We start from the raw sequence: 12,264 nt of genomic DNA on the forward strand, positions 1-12,264 counted from the left end.
TATGTACCACATACCCAGTTTATTTCACTTTTCAGACTAAAATCCATATATAATTGCTTAGAAGAGTATTTGAAATCTTACATTCGTTCTGACAAATTCTGTTTATTACATCCATTTGAAGTTTTGCATCATCGTAATCCTTGGTTTGCACTTCAGTTGTATGGTTTCCCTAACAATGGTTATAGATACAACTGAGCAGTTACTAACTTCTTAATTTAATCTTGTTATGAAAGTGTAAAAAATGCTGCTACTTATATGTAGAGTATATTTCAGTTCGATTTAATCGAGTACAGTACTTTAAAGTTTTTCTGTTGTTTTGCTTGAGACTTCTTATTGTAAGTTCCACTGAAGTGATTTCATGTTGATATGTGAGTGTTTTAAACAAGTCTGAAAGTGTTCCATACTTTTAGGTGGGGAGACGCCTGAGGAAAGGAAGAATCTGGGGAGGATGCTGTGGGGTTCGAAGTTTCACCCTGAGTTCTATATTTCATGTGTGTTTTGCGGGCATTTCTCACGTGGCATTAGAAAAGCTATATCCAAAGGTAAATTTTTTGTGGCAAAGATTTATTTTACATTTTAACTTTTGGGGTTTTATTTTATTTTATTTATTTTTTTCAAAATAAAGAGCACTGAACTTTAAAAGTTGAATTTTTTCTGCACTTTTTTAGGAGTGGAAACTTTTTATTATCATTTAAGTCCACCTTTCTCAGTTCAAATTGATATACATGTGTATAAAACATACCAAAATCATGAGAATGCTGCTAGCTGCACTTTAAACAATTAAATGGACCATAGGTTTAAAACCTTTAATGGGGTTTTATATAGGTTTCAAGGATTACAGTTACATGAAAATTATTTACTGTGTGTGTCAGTGCTCTTGGTCTTTAACTATTGCAACACTTTCAGATTTGTTTTAAGATCATACAGTAAGATGTTATATTTATACATACTGCTAGAAAATATACTTTTAGTTTTAAAATGGAATTTTTATAAATGTACTCTTTAATTTTAAAAATGGTGAACTTGTTAAGTCAAAGTACTTAAAAAGTATGTATATTATCCATACAAAAAGTTACGTTTTACGCTTATAATAAGAAATACTGGTATCTCATATCGAGATACAATTAAAAAAAATCATACATCATTAAAGTGTTCACACATGACATGAAAGATACTTTGCTATGGTTGAAAAAAATAAAAATAGCCCTATTAAGCCTTTTCACGTATTATTTTGGGGGGAGATACCCACAACAATAATTGCAAGAGCTTTCTCACTAGCTAACAGCTTGCTGTTGGATACCTACCTGAACTATTGTTTTAAGATATATGTAGAGATATAAATATTTAAAATAGTTTTCCAGGTATTTTCTTCTACCTTTTTTAAAAATAAATTTCCAAAAATAAAAACAGAGTTTATGTATTTTTGTCAATGAAGGTTTTTATTTTATAGCTTATAAAATTTGTTCCTTATCAGTTTGATACTTGATCAGTATTCCTAGACTTTTTAATCTGTATTTACTTTGAAAAGAGCACTCTAATATCTAAAGTGTCCTCCTTTTTTTTTTCCCCCCCCTTTTAGTTTGTTTATTCTCTTGGATTGAAATTTCTACCTGCAATTTTATTTATTTTTTATTTGAAAATCAATGTGAAAATATGTTTACAGCTTTTGTTATACTTCTCATCACTCTTGTACAGTGCTATGGAGATCATTTTTTATTTGAATCCTAATGCTCTTACTTCTGCCACAGAAGTTTGACAGGTTCTGTGCACAGAAAATAGTTGTAAAAGAAGAAAAACTTTCACTTACCTTTCTCAGCTAAATTAAGTGATTTAGTAACTTCCAAGTTATCAGGGTAATAGCATTGCTTTCTTCATTTATTAACACAATATTAAATTATTAGTCACTTTATTTGAAAATGGCATACAGTAGTCCAAGGCTACACATAAGTGCTCTTTTTATTTTGCTCTGTACATCCGAAAACTCATGAATGTTGGTTTTGCAAATACTTTTCTAAGAGACTAAGTTAAAATTATTAATCTTTTTTGTGTATGAGGTGTAAATAGGTCAGTATTTATTGTAGATTGTTTGGCTCAGGCATTTAATGGATATTGGTTAATAGCAGTGGAATCCTATTTATTTGGGAGTTTCCTGTTTTACTTTTGCTATTTGTTTTGTGTTTTCAGTCTGAGCTTTGCTTCAACTGAAGACAATGTATGGAGTTGAAAACAGACTCAACATATCAGTAGAAAGCCATGCAAAGAGAGTAAATCATATTTTTAATGTTTTTTTTTTTTTTTTTTTTGTAAATAGCCAGTACTGTGATACTTTAGGTATGACCTCTGCTCAACATAGTACTTAGAACCAGAAAGCATTTTGCTTTCTAATTATACTATTAATTCATTGTAAATGCATTACCGAAAGACAATATGAAAAAGAGCAGGATGACCTTCTCCTGGTATTGTCCATGTCGGGGCAGGCATGCTTGGTCCAGAACTCCGGCCTGTGGCTACCGTCAGCAATGCTTGCAGGTGTTTTTCAGTTTGCCGAACTTTACTTATATTTTTAATCTTGCTCAGTCCCAACGATCTCAAAGACAATTGCTGGAATATGCATTTTAAATACGGTAACAAACCCATCTCTGTACTGTTCCATTAAAAAGAAAATACTATTGCGAACACTAAAAATGTGTTGAACTTTGTAGTTACTTTGCATTCTTGACTTTACAAATTGTCATCACAGAAAAAAGGTTTAAAATTAGATAATGAAATATTTTTGTAAATAAATACCATAAAGCTGGTATTTTAAAATAATGTATTATACATTAATGTTCTAGGAAATGTTCATATATATGTATATGAGTGTCTCTTTACGCTGAAGGGCTCTGATTGGGCAAAATAAAATACTCTCATCTCTCCTGAAACTAAACAAGCCCGTTTTCCTGGAAAATTTGTTCCAATTTTTTTTTCTCCTAAATATGGAATTAATTCACTAGTTTAAGCAAATAATGCATAAAATGGATTTCTGCCTTTGCAAAAGGAAAGTCAAGTTAATCAGGAAATTCAAATAAACTATATTTTTCTTCATTATCTGGAATTTTTGAAAAAGTCACTCGCACCTGATTTGGGTGTGGCGCAAAGAAGATGGTTGTGGTCAAAGAGAGAGAACTAGAGCCGTTCAGATCTGGACTAGTGTCCGTCAGGTCCACGTGTACAGAACCGACCAGGGTTCTTGTTTCAGCACAGATGGTGATTCTGGGGGTCTGGAGTGGAGTGCAGTTTATCACTTTTAACAAGCGCCTAGGTGACTCCAGGCCCATGGGTCTTGGAACACTCAGATTACTGAAGCTTTAGATAGTTCCAAAATCGATATTTTGTTGGTGAGTGTTTTCAGTATCAAGGTCCAATTGCTTGTGCCAAATATATCACAATGTATCTAGGATAATGTAACTCAAAGAAGCCCAAACAGTAATTATTTATCATTTCCATTACATTTTAGGATAAAGAATATGGCAGCCCTCTTACTAAATTGAAGGTACATTTGATTTTAAGGCAGCCCCTGCGTTACAAACAGGATCCTTTCCTAACTGTCTTCAAGAATTTGTCAGGGCTTCCAGTCAGTTCTGCCTGTTTTGGTGGTTATGGCGGACGGAAGAAGCTCACTGAAACACCTGAATTTTTAAAGTCAGGATGAAACGGAAAGACAACAGGAGAAGTTTTGGGTCAGAGCCTTGCTAAAAACTTAATCTCCGTCTTACAGAAGAAGGGCAGCGGCCACGCTGCATAGCAACCAAATCTCTTGCCCTAGGATTTTGAGCAGTGTGAAGCCGCGCTGCCCCTCTCAAACATGGCGATGCCCCTCTCAAAGATGGGGCCCAACCCAGCTGCTTTCAATGTGTGTGCCTCTCCTGCAGTCGGCCAATAAACCAGAGTCATGGATTAGGCTCCTGAAAGGGCTCACTACGCCTCCTCTGGGTGTCCCATTCCAGAACTTGGACCCATAAGTCATCCTGTTCCAGGTGCCGTGCTGAATCTGCCAAATGTAAGACTTCGGGTCCGTCCCTGTTTCGCTTCATCGGCCATGACAGACCCGTTTGAAGGGCAAGTAGAAATTGTCTTTAAATTGGACATTCGTAACCCGAGTACTGACTGCATCTCTGCAAGTATTTATATATACATACATAACTGTAGTACACGACTTTTCCACATGATGGCAGCCATGTTCACGTTATTGTATGAGTTAAACAAGCTGCGCTTTCGGTCGGATTTTACAAGGGAAAAACGGCACACTTTGCAAAGGATAATTTTCATGATATTGTTTGTTTGGAAGGGAGCTGTGTGGCATAGTGCCTAAGGCACTTGACTGCTAACCAGAAGGCTGGCGGTTCAAACCCACCAGCCACTCCTCGGAAGGAAGATGGGGGAATGTACTTCCCTGGAGCTCTGGTAGCATAGTGGCTAAGACACTTGCCTGCTAACCAGACGGCTGGCGGTTCAAACCCACCAGCCACTCCTCGGAAGGAAGGTTGGGCAATCCTACTTCCGTAGTGATACTGCCTCGGAAACCCAAGGAGGGGTCGCTATGAGTCGGGTTTGACTCGACGGCACATAACAACAACAGAGATACTGGTGAGTCGGGTCCGACTCCACGGCACATAACAACAACAACATTTGTCTGGAAAAATTACTGAACATTCTTTGATATGAAAGAGGCAAAGTATTTTGCTAAATTATGTAGCATAAAGTTCTAGAAATCATTTAATAGTGTGATTTGCTTCTTTATAAAAGGAAATTTTAGTATTTTTCCAGAAAATATAAGCATAAAGTGATAAATAAAAATTTAAGGCACGAGTCATGTCTCTTTTCATGGCTCTTTAAAGAACCTAATTAGGGTGTATCCTGTGTAAATGGGACAGCACCACGCACTGGTTTAGACAGCATTATGCTGGTCATTGTAACTCCTCGTGGGAGTTTACAGCGAGGGTCTGGTTTTCCTCCAGTACTTTAAAGGAAGTATGTTTGCTATGTAATTACATATTTTTCAGTTTTTGTGCAAAAGTTTTTTTTGCCATAGTCAGTCTTAACAAATGCTTTAAAAATGCTTATTGATTATACTAAAAAATCTTTAAAAGCAGAAAATATGTCTAACCAATTTATTTTTCATCAAATTTTACTCCTCTGCAATTTAACAACAACAAAAAAAAAAGTTGCTGTGAAGCGGCTGCACCTCATGGCGACCCCGTGTGGTTCCAAATAGAACCGCACTCCTTGGGACTCTGGGCTGCGACCCTTCCGAAGCAGACGGCGGGCCCTTCCGCTGACGTGGCCTAGTGGAGCTCTTACGCCGCATTTGCGGCTAGTAGCTGAGAAGCCTGTTAACAGTTGGTACTACTCAGAGACTCCTTGTATTATCACTCAAAACATGGGAAAATATTTTTATTTTTACTTTTGGTCAACTTACGTACTTTTAAGTCATTTTTAAAAACAAAATCTTACTGCTTTTTCGGTAACTGCTTTCAAAACCAACAAAAAACATCTGATGAGTAAAAACCAAGTTTTGAACAACACAGATTATTTGCTCCTAGCAAAGGAAAGGAAAGTAGTCTGAGAACTTCATTCAAATATCAAATCCAAGTTCTTCATCTCCTGTGCTGTTGCAGTTTTTTATCACCCACAGAAGACCTAAAGTACTGGTGCCCAGCTGATAGTCTGAGAGAGACAGTTAACCAACAGTTTTGCTATCTCAAATTAGCGAGTGTGTATCTGTGTGTACTCCCACACATGAATCCATTTGTTCCTGAATGCGTTTATTTCTGAATCTATCTTCCTCACTTCTCTGCGCCTTACATTTCAGGTCTATCCTTATCTCCCAACATCCCCCATCCCTTTACCACACACACACACACACACACACATATTCCAAATATCTTCACTCTAAAGAATATTTCAGCCAAGTACATTTCTATGCCTAGAGGAAAATGCTATAGTTCCTTTTTTGCTTTATAGGTGCCCCCTAAACAGTGAGTGGATTTGTAAATAATTTTTATAAACACAATTATGCCACTAGGACTTCTTGTTATCACCTCCAGATACTCTAAATCTCAGCAGATAACACAAAATCAATATGGCGCACAGCAGAGGAACTGGCATGAGGCAGAGGCTTTGAAAGTGCAGAGCACTGGAGTGGGATGTGGCAGAACCACTGTGCAGGCAGCCCTCAGGGCTAGTCCTAACCACTTCACTGCTGTTCAAACAGAGGATGTTTGTTTTCCAAGATCAAAGATTCTAAGAAATTATAGTGTTGTCACATGATGTAAAACTTAGACGACCACATTTTAGCAAGTATAGCTGCTTGAACAATTTCTCTTAGAAAGATCAGCATGAGGCCGGTCCCCATGAGGCAGATGTTAAAGATGTCCCAAATGTCCAAACTACCATGCCACTCCATCATTTCAGACATTAACTCCTCATCCTTCTCCCAGTAATTTCCCCAGTCTTAGGGTTCTGTATTTCGCTGTAACGCCTCACAGAACTCACAGACACCCAAGGGTTCGTCTCACGTAGTAGTGGTGGAGGCTGGCAGGCTGGCAAGTCCTGGGTCCGTGAGCAGGTCTGGCGGATCCTCCCAACTCTCGGGGTTTGATGAACCTCGATCAGCAGATCAGATGATGGCTGCTGTCCCAAATCCAGGGGTGAGATGAAGATGAGCCAAGACACAAAGCGGGAGCAAGAGGAGAATGAATCTTCCCAGGAGATTCGTAGGTATACCCTCAGGGAAGCTAAGGGTGGCGATTTGAATTATACCCTCCAGCAAGGCAGGACTCAAGATACATTCCACCTGCATTGCCCCAACAGAAGTAACCTAAATCCCATCACAGAGTCGATTGCCAGTCATTACAGGGAATGACTACTACCAGCTGCCCAGCCAAGTTGATAGCTGACCTTAACTACCACACCACCCCAAACAGGCATGGATAATGAGATTTACAAAACACCACAGAATGGAGGACAATGGCTGGAAGGGCCACATCAAGCAATTCACTGCAATAGCCCTCTACGTTCTTTAAGAATAATGTAAAACTACCATTAATCTAAGCAGTGGTTCTCAAACAAGCATCAGAATCTTCCGAAAACTGTTAAAACAGATTACTGGACCACACAGAATTTCTGGGGCCTGAGAATCTGTGTTTGTTATTTTAACAAATTCCAAGGTGAGGCTGAGTCTCTTGGGCAAAGAACCAAATTTTGAGAACCCTGATCTATAGCAATGCCCTCAAACCAGTGTCCCCAGTGTATCTAAATGCATTGGATGTTTTCTCCAGTATCCTAAAATAAAATGTATAGATAATATTACTTGCCTACATATTTAACTTTTTAAAAGTCTCTGAGTGCTACAATTGGTTAATTGGCTCAGCTGCTAACCAAGAGGTTGGCAGTTAAAGTCCACTCATGAGCTATTTTCCAAAAATCAGCCATTAAACACTCCATGGAGTGGCCATCCAGAGCACAAGCATTGGTCTCTCATTGCCTGGAGCAACAGAGGGAAAAGGGGAGTCGGGAATAGGAGGAAGATACGGAATGTTTCCTGATTTCCTCCATGAACAACTGCTTCTTTTGCCATGAGACCAGAAGAACTGGATGGTGCCCAGCTACCCGTGACTGAACATTGTGATCAAAGTTCTACAGAAGAATCCTGAGCAAAAGGAGAAAATGTAAAACAGAATTTCAAATTATAACGGCTCCAGACTTCTTAGAGACATGATGTTGAATGAAGCCCTAAAACAGTTGCCCTGGGATAATCTTTAAACCTTAAACCAAAAAACATGCCCTGAAGTATTCTTTAAACGAAACAATAGCTTAACCAAAAAAAAAAAAAAAAGTCTGCCTTGAACATTGTACTCTTTTAAGAACTGTGAATACGGGATCAAATTGATAACAGCGACTCGAGATGTTAGGCACTTTAGGGGGCAGTGAATTTATGTTAATGGGAGAAGAACAGCTCAGAAAAGGGGGTGAGAGTGGTTGCACAACTGGAAGAATGTCATCATTATCACTAAAAATGGCACAAGCAGACATTGGTGAATTGGTATATGTTTTGCTCTGTATGTTCTCAGCAGCACCATGAACAAAATCAACTTAAAAAGGAAAAGCACAATTCTACTCTGACGCACATGGATGCACATGGGGTCACCATGAGTTGGAATGGACTCCACAGCAACTGGTTTATAACAGAAATAGAAAAAGAAAGTAACTTACAATGAAATACATACTTCAATATGTGAATGCTAAGACTTACTACACACAAGAACGTATTTCCAAAACACTCCCAAAAGCTTGTTTCTCCGTTCCTCCCCTTTAGTGCTGATGCTCCACACTCTCCGCCATTTTGACCTTTGGCCTGAAGAATCAGACCAGTGGATGAACTCATCCTGTTTTGTGTTTCTTCACATCCAATGAGCTGCCATGATGTATACATGACATGAAGAAAAGAAGTCTAGGTTACTTAAATGCCAGCTTAGCCTTTTAGTCCATTTTGCACTCATTCCTCATCAGTTCACTTTCATTGTAAATTTGTACCTAATGTCCACAAACGTTAATATCTTATGTGCTTCTAACAAAAATGTCTCTTGGTAAGAAAGAACAATGAACCTATTACATAACTTTAGTAATGGTTGCTCTATTGGAAATGTTAATGTACTACTTTCAATAACCAAAACTCCATGCATAATGACTGGTTGATTGTGAAACAAGTGATTTTGCTTTGTTTTTCATTCTAACTTCTTTACATGTGGACATTATATGTAGCTTATTTCACATGATGAGCACATTACTCTGAATATGAAGACCAGCATTCCACCCCTGAGGTTATCACTAGCCACGCCAATGGCCTTTTCCAAGTCATTCAACCTCTACTCTATGTGCCTGAGTTTCAGTGTATGTAAAATTGGCATCGAAATGTTGGCCTTACCTACCTACCTCAAGGGTGGCTGTAGGAATATATTAAAATAACCTCTGAAAATCTTTTTTAAAATGAAATTAACATACAAGCACAAAGCTTTATGATCTTCCTAAAACTAGTTCCTTAGATGCTCTGTGAAGCAGACAAAGAATAGAGTAAGAAAGGGAAGCAAATCTAACACCAGTTAGATGCCTGCTGGGCATCAAGGATAGACATCACTGATACACTGTCCTCAATAAAGTAATTAGTGAAGATTAATGACTTAAAATGTGTTTAAATTTAACAAGCACCTTTGGTTTCAACTGAATTTAATCTTTGTTGTGTGTTACTCCAGGGAGCCAATTCAGGGGACATTTAGTGCCAACTGTCATCAGACTATTGAATGTTATTAAAATTAATATGTGACTGCCTTTCATATTAGAGCTCTAATCAGAATCCCGGTGCCTAGCAATTTAAAAACTAAAGCAAATGCATTCAAAAGCATAAATGTTCCATTTTTCCCCTCTGGCATAGAGAGTAACTACTTTTTGGTATTTAATCATAGTGCACTTAGCATATACTTTTCAAAAATCATTTAACAAATATCTCTATAGGTAAACAGAGAAATTGTCGAATCAAGGAAGTTGCTTTCCTGTTCTTTTTCAGAGCAGATTACCTCTCAAAGGCTTTGTTTCTATTTAGTAGGTAAAAGAGAAATGTTAGAATCAAGCCTATCCAACTCCATATATGCTGTTTACTAGCGAAGTGACTGAAAGAAAGTTACGTAGTCTTTTTAAGCACTTATTTCCCTCAAATATTAAATAGAAACACAAGCAGTACCAACTTTATAAGGTTGTTTTAAGGAGATTATACGTAACACCCTCAAGAGAGTGGCCTCCAGGTTTGGTCGCCCTCTGCTGGCCACATGAGAGATGGCATGTGTAGGAGCATGGGCAAGGTATCCAAAGCCAGACTCCTTCTTAGGTATGTCTTTGAGTGGGTTCTTTAACTGCTCCCCGCCACGCTTTCTTGTTCTGCAAAATGGTAATGATTATTAAGTTAACATGTAAAATGCTCAGTGCGGCAACTTGTGCATACAGTATTTCGTTAAACTAAGATGTCACTGGTAGATAACACATTATCAGTTCCACAGAAAAACACTGATAATTTTGATTATGGGACACATGATTTTCAAGATGTTCAACTATGGGAAAACTGATGAAATACAGTAGTATGCATTCAATAAATGTTTGTCATTCTTAGGTGACCTGGGAAACCAGACTCCATCCCTCTGCCTACCTCTAATCCCATCCAATCTATATTAACCAACCAAGAAATTCTCAAAACCCCTCTCAAGTATTTCCCTAGATACAGGTCTTTTTAACATGATGACACTGAGCTAATACTCACATGGTTCAATCTTAGGTGACATGGTGCTTCAGGAAGCACCACACAACAGACAAAAAATTAGTTTTAAAAATTCTGTTCTTTATCAATAACTCTCTCAAAAGATGTTAAAAGGAATCCAAATCATAACCCCTAAAATACATCTCTTATCCCTTTCACCTTTTACTTTGTAATCACCCCACACTCTCTGAAGACTTTGAGATACTAGAAGCCTCAATATATCCTCCCTTCCTCGCCCCTTAGAGTGTAGCTCATCCCTCCCCCTCCCAGATACACATTGTGAAGAAGGACCTAAGCTTGCTCTTCTGTGTCAGAGGTAAGATCACTTCTGTGTCTCTCTGGGTTGTGAGACGCTTGGGGAGCTCTCCAGCCCTCTCTGCCTAGATATCCAGCAGTCTATACTAATGTACCATTATCATGGAATTGCCAACTCCTGGGAGGCTCCTCCTCTCAGGATTCTGAAAAGAAATAGAGCCACAGTCCTCTCTATTAAACTCTCAGTGCCCACCTCAAGTTTTTCAGTAAATATCATCATTCCTCTACCTTCCTAAGAGCTTACCCTTGACTGGGGTCAAGGTCCCTTGGAAAGAAGATTGGGCAATCTACTTCTGTAGTGATACCACCTCAGAAACCCAAGTAGGGGTCGCTATGAGTCAGGTCCAACTAAAGGGCAACGAGTTTGGTTTTTGGTTTTTGGGGTCAGGGTCAGAACTTGTCCTCTTTCTCCAAACCTACCTGCAAAATCAGTATCTAGTCTGGACAGACAGGAAAAAATAATTCTACCATTTAGGTCAGAATCTAAGTGCTCTTGATGTTTAAACCCAAACCACCATATATTCAAAAACCCCTTTTTTGCCTCAAAGTCTTTGTTCTAAACATGACCTCTGATTCCATTTTGAAACTCAAACTCTTTATTTTTTATTCAACAGTTACTTATTGGACACCAAGAATAGTTGTGCAATAAATCCTCCTGTCCAATAAATATTGGTTGAATAAAAAAAAAAATTCCGTTCCAGAGAAAAGTGATCCAACAGGATGCAGAAATTGTCAAACAGTATCATTAATATCACACACGAGAAAAATTCATCTGAAATAATTTAAAAACAATCGTAGCAGGTCATTGACAAGAAAATGCCAAAAATTTAAGTCAGATTCAGAAGAGGATGTGGAAAGAGGTATATCATTGCTGTTGCCAGATACTTCTTGGCTGAAATCAGAGAAGACCAGAAATATGTTTACCTATGTTTTATTGACTGTGTAAAGGCATTCAACTGTATGGATCATAACAAATTATAGATAACATTGCAAAGAATGGGAGCTCCAGAACACTTAATTGTGGTCATGAAGAACCTGTACATAGACCAAGAAGTAGTAGTTCAAACAGAACAAGGGGATACAGTCATGGTTTAAAGTCAGGGTTGTGTCCTTTCCCCATCCTTATTTAATCTGTATGCGGAGCAAATACTCTTCAGAGCTGGACTCTGTGAAGAAGAATATGGCATAAGGATTGGAGGAAGATTCATTAATATCCTGTGATATGCAGATGACACAACCTTACTTGCTAAAATGAAGATGAGTTGAAACACTTATTGATGAAGATCAAAGATTACAGTCTTCAGTATGGATTACACCTCAACATAAACAAAACAAAAACCTCATAAGTGGACCAATAAGCAACTTCATGACAAACAGAGAAAAGACTAAAACTGTCAAAGATTTCATTTTACTTGGATCCACAATCAATGCCCATGTAAGCAGCAGTCAAGAAATCAAATGACTTATTACATTGGGCAAATTTTCTGCAAAAGACCTCTTTAAAGTATTCAAAAGCAAAGGTGTCTCTTTGAAGTCTAAGGTGCACCAAACCCAAACCATGGTATTTTCATTTGCCTCATATGCGTGTGAAAGCTGGACAATGAATT

This window comes from Orycteropus afer, unplaced genomic scaffold (genome assembly GCF_000298275.1).
Source record: "Orycteropus afer afer isolate SDZICR_OR568_19922 unplaced genomic scaffold, OryAfe1.0 scaffold00101, whole genome shotgun sequence".
NCBI lineage: Eukaryota > Metazoa > Chordata > Mammalia > Tubulidentata > Orycteropodidae > Orycteropus > Orycteropus afer.